The 20,836-nt window shown below is 45.9% G+C and overlaps 1 long non-coding RNA gene across 9 annotated transcripts; it reads left to right on the forward strand.

Annotated features, from left to right (window-relative positions):
• Window positions 1-11,170: 11,170 nt before the first annotated feature.
• On the forward strand, window positions 11,171-18,486 carry LOC123059760 (uncharacterized). 9 transcript variants are annotated; one of them, XR_006427561.1, is made up of 12 exons: window positions 11,171-11,329; window positions 11,687-11,696; window positions 11,812-11,965; window positions 12,080-12,299; window positions 12,378-12,556; window positions 12,769-12,953; window positions 13,355-13,421; window positions 15,642-15,750; window positions 15,841-15,940; window positions 16,059-16,148; window positions 17,174-17,490; window positions 17,644-18,486. It is a non-coding gene; the product is annotated as an uncharacterized lncRNA (long non-coding RNA). The 9 variants fall into 9 exon arrangements; XR_006427562.1 differs by having other exon boundaries at window positions 12,796-12,953; XR_006427556.1 differs by having other exon boundaries at window positions 12,378-12,953.
• The last annotated feature ends 2,350 nt before the right edge of the window (window positions 18,487-20,836 follow it).

Here is a 20,836-nt window from a genome sequence, read left to right on the forward strand (position 1 = left end):
CCGATGTCCAAATATAGGCTTCCAATATATCAATCTTTATGTCTAGACCATTTCGAGACTCCTCGTCATGTCCGTGATCACATCCGGGACTCCGAACAACATTCGGTTCATCAAAATGCATAAACTCATAATAACTGTCATCGTAACGTTAAGCGTGCGGACCCTACGGTTCGAGAACAATGTAGACATGACCGAGACACGTCTCCGGTCAATAACCAATAGCGGGACCTGGATGCCCATATTGGCTCCTACATATTCTACGAAGATCTTTATCGGTCAGACCGCATAACATACGTTGTTCCCTTTGTCATCGGTATGTTACTTGCCCGAGATTCGATCGTCGGTATCCAATACCTAGTTCAATCTTGTTGCTGGCAAGTCTCTTTACTCGTTCTGTAATGCATCATCCCGCAACTAACTTATTAGTTGCAATGCTTGCAAGGCTTAAGTGATGTGCATTACCGAGAGGGCCCAGAGATACCTCTCCGACAATTGGAGTGACAAATCCTAATCTCGAAATACGCCAACCCAACATTTACCATTGGAGACACCTGTAGTACTCCTTTATAATCACCCAGTTACGTTGTGACGTTTGGTAGCACCCAAAGTGTTCCTCCGGCAAACGGGAGTTGCATAATCTCATAGTCATAGGAACATGTATAAGTCATGAAGAAAGCAATAGCAACATACTAAACAATCGGGTGCTAAGCTAATGGAATGGGTCATGTCAATCAGATCATTCAACTAATGATGTGACCTCGTTAATCAAATAACAACTCTTTGTTCATGGTTAGGAAACATAACCATCTTTGATTAACGAGCTAGTCTAGTAGAGGCATACTAGTGACACTCTGGTTGTCTATGTATTCACACATGTATTATGTTTCCGGTTAATACAATTCTAGCATGAATAATAAACATTTATCATGATTTAAGGAAATAAATAATAACTTTATTATTGCCTCTAGGGCATATTTCCTTCAGCCACCACACCACCCCGCATGTATGAGGGCCCGGCGCGACGCTCCGGTGGCATTGCTACCCCCCCCCCCCAGTGCCCCCGTCCCGCCTAACCCTGTAGCGTTTGACCACGGGATCTAGCCCTTTGACTTTGCACGGACGGGTTTTGACCAGTGGACCTCCCCACCCGGTTGTGTTAGGTCAGCCTATAGGAACACTTTGGAGCAACATCCGGGCCAGACCCACAGCAAGATCCCCTCCGTGTAGACCCCACGCGTCCGTTTCCCCCTCCTGGTGCCTGCGGCGGCGCCGTCCGTGAGGGGGGGCACACCCCGGACACGCGTGCCGGGCGTTTGCAACCGCCACAATACTTCCAGACTTGTGAGAGGCCGCCTATGCAAGATTTGGCGGCATGCTAGCCCCCGGAGGCCGCCAGCCACAGCCGTAGACGCGCGAAGGGCAATCCGCGTAGAGGGAATTTTTCGGAGACTTCTCCATCACCAAAAATTATGAAAAAATACCATCGTTCCTATAGCACATGTGCCCGCGTCGTGCAAAAAAACTCATGATTTTATCGCGCTTCGAGTATTTAGTAATATTGACGCCGCATTGTTACCGCAGAACGTCTACTACCGTGTCATCGCCGTCCATGAGGGGGGGCCATGCCCCGGAGACGCGTCCCGCCTCTTCGGACATGCCACCACACCACCCCGCATGTATGAGGGCCCGGTGCGATGCTCCGGTGGCATTGCTACCCCCCAGTGCCCCTGTCCCGCCTAACCCTGTAGCGTTTGACCACGGGATCTAGCCCTTTGACTTTGCACGGACGGGCTTTGACCAGTGGACCTCCCCACCCGGTTGTGTTAGGTCAGCCCATAGGAACACTTTGGAGCAACATCCGGGCCAGACCCACAGCAAGATCCCCTCCATGTGGACCCCACGCGTCCGTTTCGCCCCTCCAGGTGCCGGCGGCGGCACCGTCCGTGAGGGGGGCACACCCCGGACACGCGTTCCGGGCGTTTGCAACCGCCACAACACTTCCAGACTTGTGAGTGGCCGCCTACGCAAGATTTGGCGGCATGCTAGCCCCCGGAGGCCGCCGGCCACAACCGTAGACGCGCGAAGGGCAATCCGCGTAGAGGGAATTTTTCGGAGACTTCTCCATCACCAAAAATTATGAAAAAATACCATCGTTCCTATAGCACATGTGCCCGCGTCGTGCAAAAAAACTCATGATTTTATCGCGCTCCGAGTATTTAGTAATATTGACGCCGCATCGTTACCGCAGAACGTCTACTACCGTGTCATCGCCGTCCGTGAGGGGGGGCCACGCCCCGGACACGCGTCCCGCCTCTTCGGACATGCCACCACACCACCCCGCATGTATGAGGGCCCGGTGCGACGCTCCGATGGCATTGCTACCCCCCAGTGCCCCCATCCCGCCTAACCCTGTAGCGTTTGACCACGGGATCTAGCCCTTTGACTTTGCACGGACGAGCTTTGACCAGTGGACATCCCCATCCGGTTGTGTTAGGTCAGCCCATAGGAACACTTTGGAGCAACATCCGGGCCAGACCCATAGCAAGATCCCCTCCGTGTAGACCCCACGCGTCCGTTTCCCCCCCTCCAGGTGCCGGCGGCAGCGCCGTCCGGGGGGGGGGGGGGGCACACCCCGGACACGCGTGCCGGGCGTTTGCAACTGCGACAACACTTCCAGACTTGTGAGAGGCTGCCGGCGCAAGATTTGGCGGCATGCTAGCCCCCGGAGGCCGCCGGCCACAGCCGTAGACGCGCGAAGGGCAATCCGCGTAGAGGGAATTTTTCGGAGACTTCTCCATCACCAAAAATTATGAAAAAATACCATCGTTCCTATAGCACATGTGCCCACGTCGTGCAAAAAAAATCATGATTTTATTGCGCTCCGAGTATTTAGTAATATTGACGCCGCATCTTTACCGCAGAACGTCTACTACCGTGTCATCGCCGTCCGTGAGGGGGGGCCACGCCCCGGAGACGCGTTCCGCATCTTCAGACATGCTACCACCCCACCCCGCATGTATGAGGGCCCGGTGCGACGCTCCGGTGGCATTGAGGGCCATGGGGGGACGGGGGCCCTGGGGGTAGCAATGGCACCGGAGCGTCGCACCGGGACCTCAACCGTGAGGGGGGCACTCCCCTGAGCCACGTGTCGGGTGCCTGCGCCTGCCACCATGCTTCCACAACCGTAGGAGGGCCCACCGCAACGCCTAGCGGCATTGCTACCCCCAGGTACCCCGTCCCGTCTAACCCTGACAAAGACGACCGCTGGGTCTAGCCCTTTGACTTTCGCCGGACGGGGTTTGACCGGTGGACCTTTTCACCTGGTTTTCATAGCCCAGCCCATAGCTAGACCCCCCAACACCGTCCCGGCCCAACCCACCCCAAGATTCCCTCCGTGTCGGCTCGACGTGGTCGTTTCCCCTCTCCGTGACACGGTGGCAGCGACGCCCGTGAGGGGGGCACACCCCGGAGCCGCGTGTCGGGTGCCTGAGCCTGCCACTATGCTTCCACAACCGTAGTAGGGCCCACTACGACACCTCGCGACATTGCTACCCCCCAGGTACACCGTCCCGTCTAACCCTGACACAGACGACCGCCGGGTCTAGCCCTTTGGCTTTCACCGCACGGGGTTTGACCGGTGGACCTTTTCACCTGGTTGTCATAGCCCAGCCCATAGCTACACCCCCAACACAGTCCCGACCCAACCCACCCCAAGATTCCCTCCATGACGGCCCGACGTTGCCGTTTCCCCCCTCCGGGACACGGCGGCAGCGACGCCCGTGAGGGGAGGGGCACACCCCGGAGCCGCGTGCCGGGTGCCTGCGCCTGCCACCATGCTTCCACAACCGTAGGAGGGCCCACCGCAACACCTGGCGGCATTGCTACCCCCCCAGGTACCCCGTCCCGTCTCCCCTCTCCATAACACGACGGAAGTGACGCTCGTGAGTGGGCAATTGATATATATATATATATATATATATATATATATATATATATATATATATATATATATATATAAGGCACATTTTAGTTAATCTAATTATTTTGAAAAAAAAATAAAAAGGAAAAAGAGAAAATAAATAAAATATGAAAAAAAAATTAGAAATCTATGCCTACGGCTATGCCGTCGGCATAGCTACAGCCACAGAAGGGTAGAGCCATGGATCGATGATGTGGCATATGGCGCGGATCGATGATGTGGGACCGTCCATGGGCCAAGCCTATGCCGACGGCAAGGCTGTCGGCATAGATATGCCACCCCACGGACGAGTGAGCGTTACGGATCGTTGACGTGGCAGATCACGCGGATCGATGACATGGCAGATATGCCGACGGCGACCGTTAGGCCCCGTCGGCGTAGGCTTCACGCCGTCAAAGGATGTCGCCGCCCGGGCAGTCGGGCACACAGATATGCCGAAGACAGCCTCTATGCCGACGGCCGCCGTAGGCATATTTATTGGGATGCCGACAGCCCATCTGTGCCGACGGCCCCTGTCGGCATAGGTGGACGTATGCCGAAGGCTTTTCTACGCTGACGGCCTGACCTGTGCCGTCGGATAGATCCGTTGATGCCGACGGGGGCCGTCGGCATAGATTTGGCCGTCGGCAATTGGGTAAATTCTGGTAGTGACGTTGTTCGTTTTGTAGTACAAAATCGCTTGCCTCTTTTTCCGTCGCCCCGCACATCCCTTTTTCCAGATCCGAGGTCAAGATCGAAGTGTTCGGCATCCAAACTCTTGCCCTCACATACCTATATATTACTTCAGCCAGGGCAGAAAACCAACTATGCGCCCGAGAATTCTGAGCATATGGCAGGCCTCGCCTGCGATCCGTCCTCGCCTCCATGACTCGCGCTGTCCCGGATAACTCATGTGCTCACGATGCGATCCGCCACCTCCGTACGAGCCCCAATCACAAGATCATCGGCCCCTCTCACGCCTTCCACCAGTCGCACTTCGGGGAGATGTCGTCCAATCAGGAAGGAGGGGATCGATGAGAAGGTCGCGAGAGGTGGCACGGCTGGGGGAGGAATTATGCTTCCATTGGTCCCTTCTGCAGGAGTGGAGGAGAAACAGGAAGCCATCGATTCGCCATGCAGGTCGGGTAGCTGGCTAGAGCAAGCATACCAATGCATGCATGACCTATGAACATACATGTATGCATGCGTGCGACCTCGCCGGCCTAGCCGATGCAAACTTGCACAGCGGCACGGCCTCATCCGTCACCACGGAATCCGGTGAGCTCTCTCTTCCGCCGTTGCCACTGTCACCATCACAAGGATACACTCGAGGCGATTATTCCCCCGACAAGTACTCCTTCGACTCCCCCCGCCCCCCGCTCGCCTCGCCATCTGCTGTCCGAGCTCGAGGAGGCTTCGGCGTCCTGCATCGCTGTGTGCAGGAGATCTCGGCACTCTGTGGTAAATAAGGTCACCACCCTCGAGGCCACGTTGGGCACGAGGCAGCCTTCCTCGCCAAACTGATCGGGTATGCCTTTAGGCTCTAACATGAGCTGAACGAGCTGATGCTGCAAGCCTCAACATGTCAGTGGACGTGACCAGGATGGCCTACTTGTAGAAGGTCACGCACGTTATGGAGCAATGGAGTCCTGCGAAACAAGTGCATACACAATAGCCATGCATTGGTAAAACCTTTATGCGTGATAATTATGATCAGAGATCTATGCATGCGTCAATGTACGGACTACTATATATTTTCTTCACTTTTCGGTCAAAAAATTGCACTGCACAAGATAAATCATACATGGCGGATCATCAAAGACACCATGCTGAAGTAGCAGAGAAACCCACGTGGCCAGTTAAGATGAATTCTTATATTAACTCGATCCACTCCATACAGGTGAGAGAGCCCAAGAGGTTTTTTTATATATGTATGATCAGTGGAGCAATCTTTCCATGTTGACTGTTTTTAACGAGGATGCCCTATAGTAATTCATTGTGTTGTTTGTTGACCACGGATGCAAATTGTTAATAGGCTTATATTGATATTATGATGCATAAAAATATTAAGTGGCTTGATGCATTGTATATTACATACAACAAGGGTAGTTAGCTGCTCTTTCTTGCACAGTGATTACTCGATGGTGATTGTCATTTTTTGATGTCTGGTTCTATGATTTTTTTTATCCTCAATTATGCCTTTCTCAGCGATTTAACATCTTTATCACCTATAGTTTCAAGAAGAAAAACTATACCAGAAATTGTTGACAAATTAATATTTAATGCAAACCTGCTACCCCCTCCATCCACACATATATAGGGCCTAATGCATTTTTCGAGATTGTCTTTGACTATTAAGATTAATTGTATATGAGATGTATAATGTCAAAATTATATCATTGGAAGCACCTTTCATGTACGTATTTGAGAGTATGCTTTGTCTATAACTTGCATAATCATATATTTTGGCTCTAACATGCGGTCAAAGTTACATCAAAAATGCATTAGACCCTATATAGATGGATGGAGGGAGTATATACAATTGAGCAGTCACAAGGTGACCTTGATTTGAAGGTGAACAAATGACCTAGGGGCTCTTTTATCCCGTTGCAACGCACGGGCTCTTTTGCTAGTTTTCTATCCCTAATAATAATAATAATAATAATAATAATAATAATAATAATAATAATAATAATAATAATAATAATAATATATAATGCACAGATTGACTCCGTGGGTTCACCGTCACAATACGCTTTTTTCCCATGAATTTACGCTTTCAATTTAAATTTGAAACATATTCAAGGTGGTACTAAATTTCTGTCTCGGTAATTCAACGAGGCGAATTCTGCGCCGGTTCGCCAACTGGCGCGCTTGTAATTGGGCCGGCCCGTTTTTCCTTTATATTTTTCAAACCCAAGTAAAAAAGGTAGTTAATGCGTCAGAAGGGTTCGAACTCAGGATCTCTTCGCGGAGACCGTAGGTGCACTAACCACTAGGACACTAACTCATTTGTGCACAAATACATGTTACCTTCTTTTATTCTTTCCCCGGTCGCGGTTCTTATTCCTTATTCCTTTTTCTGTTTTCTTCATTGCACGAATTTGGTTCAATAAAACGTACGTGTCGTGTCAAAGTCATGTACTACTACTAGAAAACCAATTAAATAAGAAAACAAAGAAACTCACGATGAGGACTTCCAGTTGAACCTTCCTAACCCTCCCATATATATGATGCCCGGGATCGCGTGCTCTCCTATACCTAGGCGAGACGCCGAGACCTCGCATCGAGGAAGAGCAGCGCCGAGTTCGAGGAAGCACGATGGGCGTCCTTGGTCTTCCTCCCGATCGAGATCGGCCACGGTGTTGCCCGAGGTCGTGTGCATGACTTCCTTGATCTCTCACGACGCGTATGTTTGTTACCTTGCTCACGTCCTCCTCGACTCGATCGGCTCCAGAGAGCTGGATCGTCTCTTGTGATATATAGATCGCAATGGCGGCAAAGGTCCCAAGAACGCCCGCTGGACTTCACTCCAGATCGAGCTCTACCAGTACCCGTTCACCCCATGAGATTTGTCCGCCGACCGTCTCCTCTGCTCAGCGCCGCCCCCGCTGGACTCTCCCGCTCCCGCCTAGCGCGTCCGTCAACCATGATCGGGCTCTTCTCTATCGGCACCGATCATCAGTAGGTCGCCGCCTCCCAACCCCATGCATCGATCATCCTCCACTCATTGCTCCCTTCATTGGCAGTTGCAGACGTATGTTCTCGCTGTTCGTCATGGTGCAGTGCTTAAGGTGTTCCGGGAGCCGCTGGCTGGCGCAGGAAGAAGCGTCTCGCCGGTTTACCACTCCATCGCCTATTAATGGCACCACCAAGGTATGTTGATCGAGGTCGAGGTTCACACAACATTGTGAATTAGAGATAGAGTCGTGTGCTTGGTGTAGTGTGGAGTGGCCTGTGACTCTGAACGTTGTTCCAGCTTTCCTTTTTCTCATATACTTCCCAAGCAGGTAGAAGAGCGTTGATCCCAATTTTCATGTTCTAACCTTGCTATGAGATGTAGAAGAGCGTGAACTACATCCTGGTGAGGTGATGGCTTTTCATGCAGGATGCAGCAGCAGCAGCAGCATGCAGGGATGGATGAAAGTAAGTAGCAGACTAGCATTTTGCACGTCTTATAGTTCTCCCTAATTGGTGATACGTTGCATCAGTAACGTATCCGTTCAACAATCCTTCTGTTATTGCTGCTGCTCCGGCCTATGAAGATATCTGTCCATGCATATCTTCTTGATGGACAGACATAATATCTTGGATGCCCATAAATATGTTAGAAAACATGGGTTGTGGGAATCACTTCCTTTTACTTAACATATATTTACATACAAGTTTTGGCTTTTATATGCTTCAACTGCAGTGCCAACTGGGTGAGACTTCGCGGCGAGGACAAGAGCCCAATTGGAGTGTCTGATAAGAAAAAATCCCGACATCATTTATGCATGAAAAAATAACTCTAACCTGCATGAGCAGACAGGGCCAAGCAAAGGTTGCATGGACGTGTGAATTAGTATACAAGTCTCCTATATATGCTTCAAAGAAAAACTCTGAGATCCATAGATGAGCTAGGTAAGTACAAAGCTACGAATTTTCCTGTAGCTATGTGAGTTTGTGATGTTTTCCATATGTATTTCCTTAAGACAACAAAAGCATCCTACTTTTCAGTCTATAAGTTAGTTTATGAGTTGATCCAGTGCCAAACACAGTTCAGTTGAACATGTTTGTTACAATATTTTTACGACATGAGCGTGAATTTTGAAGAAGTAATTGCCGGGTTAGATCGAAATATTATAGTATGTCTTTTAGAAAACGTTTCTTGAAATTCAGAATAATTCTTTGAATTATCAATTTCTTTTGACAACCAAGATATTTTTTCAAAAATGCGAACATTGCTTTAGTTTGTGAATAAATTTGAAAAAGGGTACATTTTCTTGCATTTGTAAATAAATTTTAAAAATCATGAGATGAGATGTGAACAAAATGTGGTCATAACCACTGAAGAATATGATTTTTTTTCTCCCGTTGCAACGCACGGGCCCTTTTGCTAGTAATAATAAAGCACGGATTGACTCTGTGGGTTCATCGTCACTTTTCATTAATAAAGTTGCAAATAATTACCCACCACTGCCATCCATAGGTGAAAAAAATGTTTCGCTAAAGATCTAAAAAAAGACATTAGAAAAAGATAAAAAAGAGAAAGAGCTACCCGACCCAACCCTTCACGACCCTGCCTCCCAAATCCCAATCCCATCTCGACTCCAGCGCGCCGACTTTCAAAAAAAAAAGACTCCAGCGCGCCGCCACCTCTTGCCCCGCCCGGCCGGCGCTCCGCCTCCCGTCGCCGAGCGCCGTCGCCCCTCCTCGCCGCGCCGCCGGACCGCCTACCGTCGTCACGCGCTGCCATGGCCTACCTTGCCGCCCCGCCTACCCCTACCCCAAGTTCCCCCACACCCGCGCCCATCACCGGCATCCATACGCGCGACCTGTTTCTCCGTTGCCGGGCGGCTGCAGGAGGTGGCCGGCGTCGCCCCGTCATCAAATCCCCTAGCCGCTTGGTCTCATCCGCCGCATGCTGGCTGCCCGTACAGGATTGACGCGCCCTATATCTGGCGACCCGCGGCTACTCCTCCCAGCCCCGGATCTCCTCTCCTGCCACCTACGACCCACGGCTTCAATGATCCACGACAAGGGATGATGACCAACTCGGCTGCCCCCTTCCCCGTGCAGCTGCCTCTGAGGCTGCAGCAGCCTTCGCACGAGGCCACTACGGCGCCACCTATGCTGTCCTGAAGTTCCGTCAGATTTGTCAATTTCAGTTTCATCAGTTTTTGTCAGATTAAGTTCATCAGATTCAGAAAATTCAGTTTCGTCAAAGTTTCAGTTGTAAGTTAATTTCTCGCGCACGTTGGCGCTCGGCGCTCGACGTCGTCCACTTCCTCACATCACTCGAGCCCAAGTGCATGCAGGTTACACCAGCCTTTGATTTATATACCTACCGTATGTCCACTGATCAGTGACATGAAGGTTGGGCGCTCTGAGCTAGAACATAAGCTGATTGATGAGATGAGTTAAAATGCTTCTGATTGGTTAGACCCTCAATATTCCAAACTGAAGTCCAAGGAAGAAGGATCAGGAATAGCAGGTACGAAGCCCATGAGTTATTTGTCTTACAGGCATGCACGTGAACAAGGTTCTACATAGTTCCAGATTTCCAATGGACGCTGGTGTTGTTGGCTGACATCTCTGGGGTTGTACATCATGATGGTTACCAAGACACGACAATGATCTAAATGCTACAGACCTGAATGAAATACCATGACCGCAGGTCGTTGCTTATTTGCGTTCGAAGAGGTGCAGCAAAAAGTGAGAAGCAACTGAGGTAATCGCTGATTGAAAAAAATACATGATGCACTGATGGATTATCATGTATATAATGCCTGTTATTGGAAAGACTGATGTTTTGCTCTGAACTTGTTTGTGTTAATTTTTGGAGAGCGGTTTTTTGTAGGACGGGCTACACGGTACCCTCTATCATAGCCGTCCAATGTGGGCTTTAGTGTATTTGGATGTGTGCCTAGATTTGAAAATAGTGGACGAGATGTCTCAAATATCCATGGTCTGTCAGAGCTTGCCAGTAATTAACAGAGGAGGAGCAGTGCACTCCTTGCTGCAGTGGTCATATGTTTGTCCGTGCACTTTCTCACCTTTAAATGACATCTTTTTTTTCACTCACGCACGTCACCTCTCTCTCTCTTCTCATTTCTCTCACACAACACCTCTGCTCCTTCATCTCTCACATCACCTCTCTCTCACGAGAAAATGTTATATGCTCTCTATCTCTAAAAACATGCTCTTTCTCTCTGCTCTCTCTCTCTCATAGCACCTCTCTTCTGTCTCACATCACCTTTTTCTCAGAAAAAATACGCTCTCACATCACCTCTCATAAAAAAAATGTTTTCTGTGTGCTCTCTTTCTCAGAAAACACACTTCTTTCTCTCTCTCATAGCATCTCTCTCTTCCCTCACGTCACCTCTTTCTCAGAAAAACACGCTCTCTCACCTCCCCTGCCCACCGCTTCCCTGGATCCCACTCCCCCTACCATAATATTCCTATTTCAAGGCATGCAAAGTGTTTGATGAAATTTGACAGTAAAATTGTTTTCTGTGCTGGCCGGTAGAACGGCCGCGTCGCCAAGCTGCAGCGGGTGCCGCGGCGGACGAGGCGCCGCTTGTGTCGGAGCCCGAAGCGCCCGCGGAGCTGGCACGGTGGTGGCTCTGCTGTATGTGGGAGCTCGGTTCCGTCCTCAACTTCCTCCACGTGCGTGTCCCTTTTCTACCATCATACCCTACCCCCAGCGGCCGGCAGATCGGCGTACTGGGTTTGCTTCTTCGCTTAGGCTTCTAGGAATTTACTGCTAATCTTTAGTTTTCTTACATTGACTATTTGAGCACATGGTACAGTAGCAGCATGGCTGATGCCTGCTATTTCATCGCTGGAACATACTTCATTCATTGATTTACTAGAGTAGATTTGATTGGCACTGTATTTGATCACATGCTCTGCTTAGGCAATACATGTTGTTCAGCCAGCATCTCTGGGATTGGTTATGTTGGAAACAATTTAATGCCAGTATTGATATTCCATTCACTAAACTAATAGAGATCCAAACTGCAGGTTGCAGAAGGTGATGTACCAATAGTTGCATCACATGGCTTAGTCCTGTACATGAGAATTGCTTGATCAGATATTCAGATTCAGTCTTATCTTCATAGTTTTTCTAATTGTTCGATCTTGTGCAGAGCTGAAATTGAATTGTACAAGGAGCTTGAACCATCGACTCGCTTACTGATCTTGAAAGCAATATGCGACATACGTGTCGAGGTCCGTGCTATTGCCATCCTAGGGAGGCAATGAAGTTTTTCAAAGTGCCAATCTTTTAAAATGTGCATTGCGGTAGAGAACTGTTACACCATTCTGATGTTGTATGTCTCAATTGTGTTTTGTGTTAAGTATATCAATCCTAACTTGGACTGACAGTTTAAACCGAGTTCCATTATGTTGATTCAGATTGTTAGAAAGCTTATTTCACTATGCTGAGAAGCGATACAGGGGCATAAAGCAAGCGAGCAGGTGTGTGCAGCGACCTGCTACTGCACTAATAGCCTTGACAGAGCACCGGGGCCGGCTCGACAGGGCATGCCGCCTGCCGGTGGACACCTGGATGTGCGCGCCGGAGATGGACCCGCTTCGTTGCCTCTGCAGCCTAGACAGAGCTCCGCCAGTGCTGGTGATGGCGCTCTCCATCTACTTTCTCCACCGTCTATCAGAGAGTAGAGATCATATCGTGGATTTGTTTTTTCTTCAGAGACGTGCTCCCGTCGTTGTTGGCTGTCGAATTTGCAATGCAATCCATCCCTATGTCGATGTCTTAACCACTTCGTATTTCGGCACAATCCGCAGAACATAGCAGCTGCCGCAATTTACCCATTGATTTCTTGGAGTGATCCAAACCTAGGAAAGCCTGCTACTTGTGCAAACAACAGGGTAAGAAGTTTCAGTTTTCTTACTAATGCACCTCAATTTGAAAGGTTAGAACATTTTATTCACCCGTCCTATTTTTTATCTATACTGATGATCATTTTTTCATCTCTGTGATCTTCTTTGCTCCAGTTGTGTTAATACTTTGTTTGCACGTCAGTGGAAATTAAAATTTCTTGCTACCATGAGAGTTACTCCATGTCAGTATGTACATGCAGATGTAAGCAATGGAGAAACTCGTGCAGATGATGATTGAAGCATTCTTCACGAATTTTCCAACCTAAACTGGCTACAGAGTTGGGGAAAAGACGAGTCTAGGCTCTTGATGAACACATCTTCTTTCCCAGATGACTAACAGTTGGCACCTCTATACATTACATCAGGCCAACGCTACAAAGCCCCTGTATGCCTCTGCCTGCCTGCCTCAATGGACATTCCGGTCACAAAAAAGTAGATAAAAATACTAATCAGTTTGTCAAAATACATGTTGGTTATCTTATGACCAAGTATAGCTGTCAGCAGAGTACAAGAAAATATGTTTCAATTTTTCCATGAAGCAAACTTATATTATGATTATCACATTTTGATCTTGGAGTAATGGTCGACTTTAGTAGATGTTACTGCAGTATACACCAGTCCCCTATTTCTACCTACAAGTCTGAGCTCCATCGGAATAATCAGATTAGTGTATCACAACCTTGATGTTTTTAAACATGCATATTTTGTAGTTATTTTAGTATTATGCAGAATGCATACCTATCCCTCGAATTTATGTATAAATTCTGCAATTTCTTGGCATTTCAGGTTTGGGAATATTTGACTCAGAGCTTTTGCTGAATGGTATTGTCGTCCAGAAGCTAGAGTTCGAAAGGTATGTCCTGGTGCTCCTCACTTTCTGGGATGATCAATCTCCTATTATACATGGCGACGTACACAGGACAAGCCCAAGCTAGCTGATCAAAAGGCACACAATCTGTGTATGCAGCAAGAGTTGTTGGCGGCTAAAATCATGAAGCAACGGACTAACAAATTGTGGCCAGCATATACGCAGGCGAAGATAGCCAATGTATTTGCATGTTTTCTTGACTTAGACTACAATGCATTTTCCATGAAATAAATTATCTTGCCATCTGCTCTTTAGATACAGACATACAATAGATTAAATGTATAGACGTCGGCACAAATTTCAAATTTTGGGACGTAACCAAAATAGTTGGCTAAACTTTGGGAGACAAAGAGAATAATTGTAGTTGTGTACAACGAGAAGCTCCCTTTCTTTTGAAATCATAGTCTGAAATCATACTATATAAGAGGGTATTTTTGCAACATGTGCATTTTCTTACTTCCGAAATCATACTATATCTTCCCTAATACTTATATATATATATATATATATATATATATATATATATATATATATATATATACTAATAATAAAGCAGTTACTGTTTCTGGGCGTCCGTCGTCGCTAGCGATTTTGCATAAAAGTCCCTTGGTTTATAAGAAATTAACCCGCAGTCCCTGTTTTAGTAGGTCTCTATATAACATTTCAATTTTACAAAAAAGCCCCTCTAATCCCGCACGGGCGCGAAGCGGACCGCGCCGCCGCCCGCAGCTCCCGCCTGCCCTCGCTCCCCTCGCGCCCGCAAGCTCCCGCCTGCCCTCGCTCCCCTCGCGTCCGCAAGCCGCCTCGCCGGCGACCCCACCCCTCCGCCACGCCCCGCCATCGGCGACCTTCACCGCCAGACCTTCGTCTGCTTCGCTGCCTCGCCCCTCTCGCTTCTCCTCCTTCTTCTCAATCTCCTCTCACCTCTCTCCCTCTTTCTTGCTGGACAGGGGCCTCCATGGTGCCGCCGACCCTCAATCTCGCCGGATCCGGCCGCCCCCACGCCAAATCCGCTGCAAATGGATCCACCCCCGGCCGGATCCGACCGGGCCCCGCTGTCGTTGCCACCGGAGCGCTCCTCCTCCCCACCGTGGCACATCCTCTCTAGGTCGCCGGATCCAGTGCCATGCCGGCCACGGCCAGAGTTGGAGGAGCTGTTGTCTACTACCTTTCCCTAAAGCGGTGAGCCCTCTACAATGGAGACGACGTCGTCTCGTCGTGCACACCACGGGGGTTAACGGCGGAGCAGAAGCCCGCGCCCCTACTCCCCACCGCGCCATATCCTCTCCAGGTCACCGGATCAGGCGGAGATCCCTGCCAGCCGATGATGAATCATACCCTTCATATATATACATCCCCACCCCCCTCAAGAGAAATCTGGAGGCAAGAATAGGTTTAAGTTCTCCCACGGCTGCTCTTCTAATTTTTTACTTAAATTAGGTAAAGATTTGCTTGTTCTCTCTCTGCAATTCAAATGTGCTAGACGCTTGAAATACTTAACCTCATTTGGTTTAGAGAAATAAATAATTCACCCAGATAGTAGAATACTTAGACGACTTTGAGAAACTTTGGTCATTAAAACTGAGGATATATGAGTGAGCATAGAAGAACACAAGTCTATTCAAAGCAACAGAATGTAGTAGTTACTTAACAGGCCAGATTAGTTTCTGTAGTTACCTATTTTTGCTCTGTCAAAGTGTAAGATAATGTTCATCTCAATCCAAGAGGTGTAAATGATCATGCCATCTAATAATGGTATCGATGTTTGGCTTTGTTTGGCGACTGGAATTTTCTATTTCGAAAAGTTACTGGTGATGGTACATCAGAATCGGCAAACTCTACAGGGTTTAAGCAAGTGGTACTAAAAAGTACTTCTAGAAATTTACAATGCCTAGGTGGTTTGATGTTCCATGTTCATCACTTTTGCGAATACTTTGATAGGACTAAATGAATAACAGAACCCTTTGTGCTCTATATGATTTACCGAGAGGATTGGGCTAGGAGTTAGTTTAATTTGTATGTTAGGACAAAGATGATTCAGTGATGAAATTACAGTTGCTAATTCAATGTATAGATCCTACTCTGTACACATTGACATTCTTATCAGCAATTTAATATGTCCTATCTTTTTGACCTCGGAACAGTAGGGGAGCCCCTATGGTATTTTAATATGACCTATCTCATTCGCCGTTATTTCTGCTGAAGATTATTTGAAATTATCAGGCAGTGGCCCTCTTCAAGTCCTACTTTGGTGGAACTTTTGATCAAGATGCTATCAGGAATAACTTGGTGCTAATATACAAACTTCTTGATGGTAAGGGCACATCCAGTTTTGGACTTTGCTTGCTGCTTCACTTTCCACCATGGAATGTTTTTTGTTTGTAATATTGACTCTGTGCAACAGTGCAGAGATTATGGACTTTGGTTATCCTTAGAATCTCTCACCTAAATTTTTGAAGTTATACATAACCCAGGAACGTGTACGGTCGCCATTTTCCTCCAAGGTCAGGAGTATATGAATAATGAGTCTGCTGTATTGGATTTACAAAAATAATTATGTATGTTCCTATTTATTTTCTAGGTAAGTAACTAAATCACATATCCTTTTCTCTATATTGATAGCCTTCAGATAAGCCTGTTCTAAATGCGACCCTGCAAGTTATCGGTGTTGTTGGTTGGAGAAGAGATGGTATTGTGTACAAGAAGAATGAGGTATTTGAATTAAATTGTAGGGAGGCTTCAGTTGTATTCAGAAAAAAAACATAGCACCAACATTTATAATGGTCCTAGGTTCCTATCAGAGCGGGGGCTACTAGCAATGCCATCATCCTACATACATTTTAAAATGCATCTCAGTTCTAATACATATTGTACATGAACCAGCATTCGTGTTAGAACAATGGCCCATATTTTCCTCTGTTTTTGTTTCTTTGTTTTCTTTAATGTCATCTCATTTTTACATTCTGTTCTTCTCGCATGTTAGGTTTTCTTGGACATTATTGAGAGCATAAACCTTCTTATGTCTTCTAAAGGGATTTTATGGACCATCAAATTTTACTTATCTGGTCTGAGGTTTCTCGTGTCTTTCCTGTTCAGCTATTTGATGTCCATTGTGTATATTTCTTACATTTCTGCAGGGCGTGTTCTATGATGTGACGTGACTGGAAAGATTCCAATGAAGTGTTTCCTTTATGGAATGCGCCTATCTGAAGTTGGGAATAAATGCCAAAATTTAAATGGCTTAGTAACATCATTTTTTCTTTGGGATGTGTGTCTCCTATTGAGTGTCATGGCTATTGGCATTCTTATATTCAACATAAAAAGGTATTCATAGCTTTTTCAGGCTATTGGCATTCTTATATTCAGCATAAAAATTATATTCATAGCTTTTTCAGAGTACGCATAAATGCTCAATAAACTATTGCATAGAATTTTAATTAAGCGACATGTGAGAATTTTTCTGGTTATAACCTTTAAGAGGAAATTAGTTTATTTTGGTAGTATTTTTCTCCTAACTTGAATGAATGCAAACTTTGTATGTTAAGGTTATAAGCACGCTTACTTGGATGGTTGGATGCACAAACCTCTAACCACATTAGTGAACTACAGTGTCATTTTTCTGGCCCTGTAAAATTGTAATTATGCATATTCAATGCGACATTTGCACGCTATAATTCTGTATTCGGTGCTAATATGCTCGCTACCATGTTGGTCTTCTGAAGCCTTCATCTCTGCAGGGTCAAACTTTTGATTTTGGCACTTAGTAAACTGCATCTTGTGCATTGGAGGAGGTAGCCCCTGGACTGGTGAAGACGTGAAGGGCGACACGAGGAGGCTTGTGGTGGTTCCAGGAGCATCTCTTCGACAAGTAGCAGTGCACTACGTTGGACAGCTACCAACCGAGACGGCCGGCTGCCTGACAAGGACACCATTTCTGGTCTTACAGTCCTGGAGCGGTGAGCATCTGAGCTTCCATCACCGATCTGAATAACAAACTTGCGGCGCTCCTTAGCGTCACTGATTGAAACATTAGCAACAACAATACTTGCTTCAGGTGTGTGCTCCTCCAATCAATATATTTACAACTGTGTGTCACACGCTGTTTATTGATGAAATTCAGGATAGACACCTTAGCGTCACTGATTGTAGCATTGTCCATCTAATCTTCCTTTTTCTGTTCATAATACTTGATATGTCTGATTACTAGGCTTAAGGAGTAAAGAACGGCAAGCATGGATGACAGAGGGACAACACCTGCTCCAAATTTGAAAAATCCAGGAGGTTTACAACAGGCATGCAAGGTCCTCGAAAAGTTCAAGTAAGTGCTATACGTGACGTAGAGGAGAATGCTATATAGGACATGCACATGTAGTTGCTGCTTCTAAAGAACGGCACAAGTTTAGACCAAACGCTGGGAGAATACAAAAGGTATAATTGCATAAAGTTTACTACTGTAATAGATCCAGGTTGCAGTGATGAAGAGGACAATGATGTGTAGGACATAGTGGTCGTTACTTCTATAGATTCAGAAGGATGCAGGTTCGGATCAATTGTCAAGATGATACAAAAGGTGTTGCACAAATTTTACATACTACGTTGGGTGATTTGTTTGGCATTCATTCTCTGTTATGCCTGATGCATGTGTCTTAAGCCTACTAATAACTTTTTGGATCAATGGTAAATCTACTGAACAAACTCCTGTCTTATCCCTATTGTGTGTCTTAAGGTTAATCTATTCATGGTTAGTTTTCCTTACTGTACAAATATCTTCTCTTTTTTGTATATTTTCTCTTCTCTGTCCTTTACGGTAATATAGACCGTGCTCACATTGTTGCAGCTTGCAATTAGTTCTAGATTTGTTCATGAGTGTCATTCGAGGTCAGAGTAAATATTTTGGCAGAGTAAACAATGATGGAAGTGTCATACAATTTCGTCTTATATAGCTATAACAATTTTGATACATATTTTTATCTGATTAACTTGCACTTCTGCACCACCATAACAAGCGGTGGAGATCTGCCTCTTTGTTTTCAATTAATGTGAGAACTTCTAGCCTTCTAGAACAAGAGTGGTAGTTTCTTTAACTTTGTGTTGTAACAAATATTGTATATGGTCAATCCAGGATGATCTACTTATTAACTTTGTTAATCTGGTTACAGTCAATCTAGGGGGTGCTTCTTTCGCTTCGGTATTTATCAGTAATATTGGTAGTTCTCTGTAGTACTCTGTATTAGTTTTTACCTCTTTGTCCTTCATGATTGCTTAGTTGCATTGTTTTTGCTTCTGACTATACTGCTCTGCTACAGATGATAACGCCATTTGATAAACGTTTGGAAATTCAAGCCTGGTCTTGTTCCGCAACATGTGACCTTCTACTTCTTAATGGACTTTAAGTTTTAGTCACCCTTATATAGTTAGGTAATATAACAAGGTTATTGTTTAGATCATATAATCAAGCATGTCTGCTTATCGAAAAGTTAAGCTTTCCCACCTTGCACGCAACTGCTACCATTATTGCTTAGAAGAGGCAACTTAGTGATACAATCTCTTGACTATAATGCAGTTAGTGATTGCCATGTTTGTTGAATTAAAGTTTCACCTGTCAGATCAGTTTACACACATTGAATTTTACTTAGTGTGCCTCTAAGGTTTTACCTTCTACAAAGCTATAGCACCTACAGGTGATCCGCTTTTTCTTCTTCTAGATCCCCCTGTGTGTGTATAATCTTCTTCTAGATCCCCCTGTGTGTGTGTATAATCGACAGACATTGTCCTTCTAATTTCTTTTTCCAGTAGATGATTGTGGACAAAGTTTCCAATCCATGCCTTTTTGCTATACTAATTTTTTTGGGTGATGCAGCATAAGTTATATAATTGCTGCACTTAAGTAACTGATTTATCTGGCAATAGATTGTCACAATGATAGATCTAACCTTTGTGCCAACAGTCTGAAAATTGTAGCATTATGCTTTAATATTTTTTAATGTTCTTTAGGTGGTTGTTTCTCAGAAGTAGTACACTTGGCATAGCTTTTCAGAAGACAACAGTTCAGTAGGAAGCAAGTGAATGAAACATTTTCGTTGTTTTCTACTCCATAGTTATGTACAAACACACAAGTGGTGCTTAAACATTTTGTTGCTATTTATCCTTTCATGAGCCGGATGTGCCATTGACGGCGGTGGCAAGCCTGGATTAGTTGGATTCAGAAGGTGGATTGAATTACCAAGTTGTTTTACCACCATGATATTTTTTTAAAATTTTGAACATTTCTTCAATTTGTGAATAAATTTTAAGAAACACTTTCTTGCATTTCTTAATAAATTTTCAAAATCATGCGATGAAATGTGAACAAAATATGGTCATAGCTATTGAAGATTATGATTTTTTTTCTCCCGTTGCAACGCACGGGCCCTTTTGCTAGTATTATTTAAAAAATGTCGTGCACACAACGTTTCTTGGCCGATATGCACATGACACTCTACTTGAGTGGGGTAGAAGTGCTGGCCAACTGCATCCGATGGTTGCCACAGCGTGTCGACCATAAATCAGACACAGTTTTGTGGTTCTCATGGCACTGTTCTATTATTTTCTCCCTTCCCCTCTCATCTTCTTGATTTTGAATAGTTTATATATTAATTCAAGCTCAGCCTTACCTTCAAGCCTTAAAATTATTGTTCTGCCAGGTTTAGACAGAGCTGGTGGACAGGAAGCCAATGGGCTACATTTTAGCTCTTTAATTTGTTCATGCTTGTCTTATGCTGACAAGTTTTTTCTTCCTTTGTTTCCTAGGAAAAAGTAATCAAACAATCCCACTCGCAACTGCAACATAGCATTAGTTACACACGAACGCTCATCCCCTCTTGAAAATTTCCAATTAGTTTAGTACTACCTTTTTATGCAGGTAAACAATCTGTTGATTGTGTGTAGGATAAGCTGTGACGTGTGTTGGGCGTTGTGTTGAAATAGAGGACATGGACGCGTTGTTGTGTGTGGGAGACGAGGGTGTGTGTGTTTGGCGTACAGGCCTATGATATATTTTATTTTTCCCGTTGCAATGCACGGGCATGTTTCCTAGTCCCTAATAATAAAGCACGAATTGACTCCATGGGTTCATCGTCACAATACGCTTTCTTCATATGAATTTACGCTTTTAGTTTAAATTTAAAACATATACGCGAGGTGGTACTAAAGCGTTGATAGATTTCGCTCGGATCGTTCGGCACCAAGAAAACGAATGAAACAACCCATCGAGAAAAGGCCAAGCGAAGAAACAGCCCATATCAACCGGGGAGCCTCTCCACCGTCATGTTCCACATGGGCACGCAGTTGAACTGGTACTTGACGCCGGTGAACGATGAGAAGCCGAAGTAGGCCCGCTTGCCGAGGAGCACTGCCGAGAG

Source organism: Triticum aestivum, chromosome 3A, assembly GCF_018294505.1.
Source record: "Triticum aestivum cultivar Chinese Spring chromosome 3A, IWGSC CS RefSeq v2.1, whole genome shotgun sequence".
Classification (NCBI taxonomy): Eukaryota; Viridiplantae; Streptophyta; class Magnoliopsida; order Poales; family Poaceae; genus Triticum; species Triticum aestivum.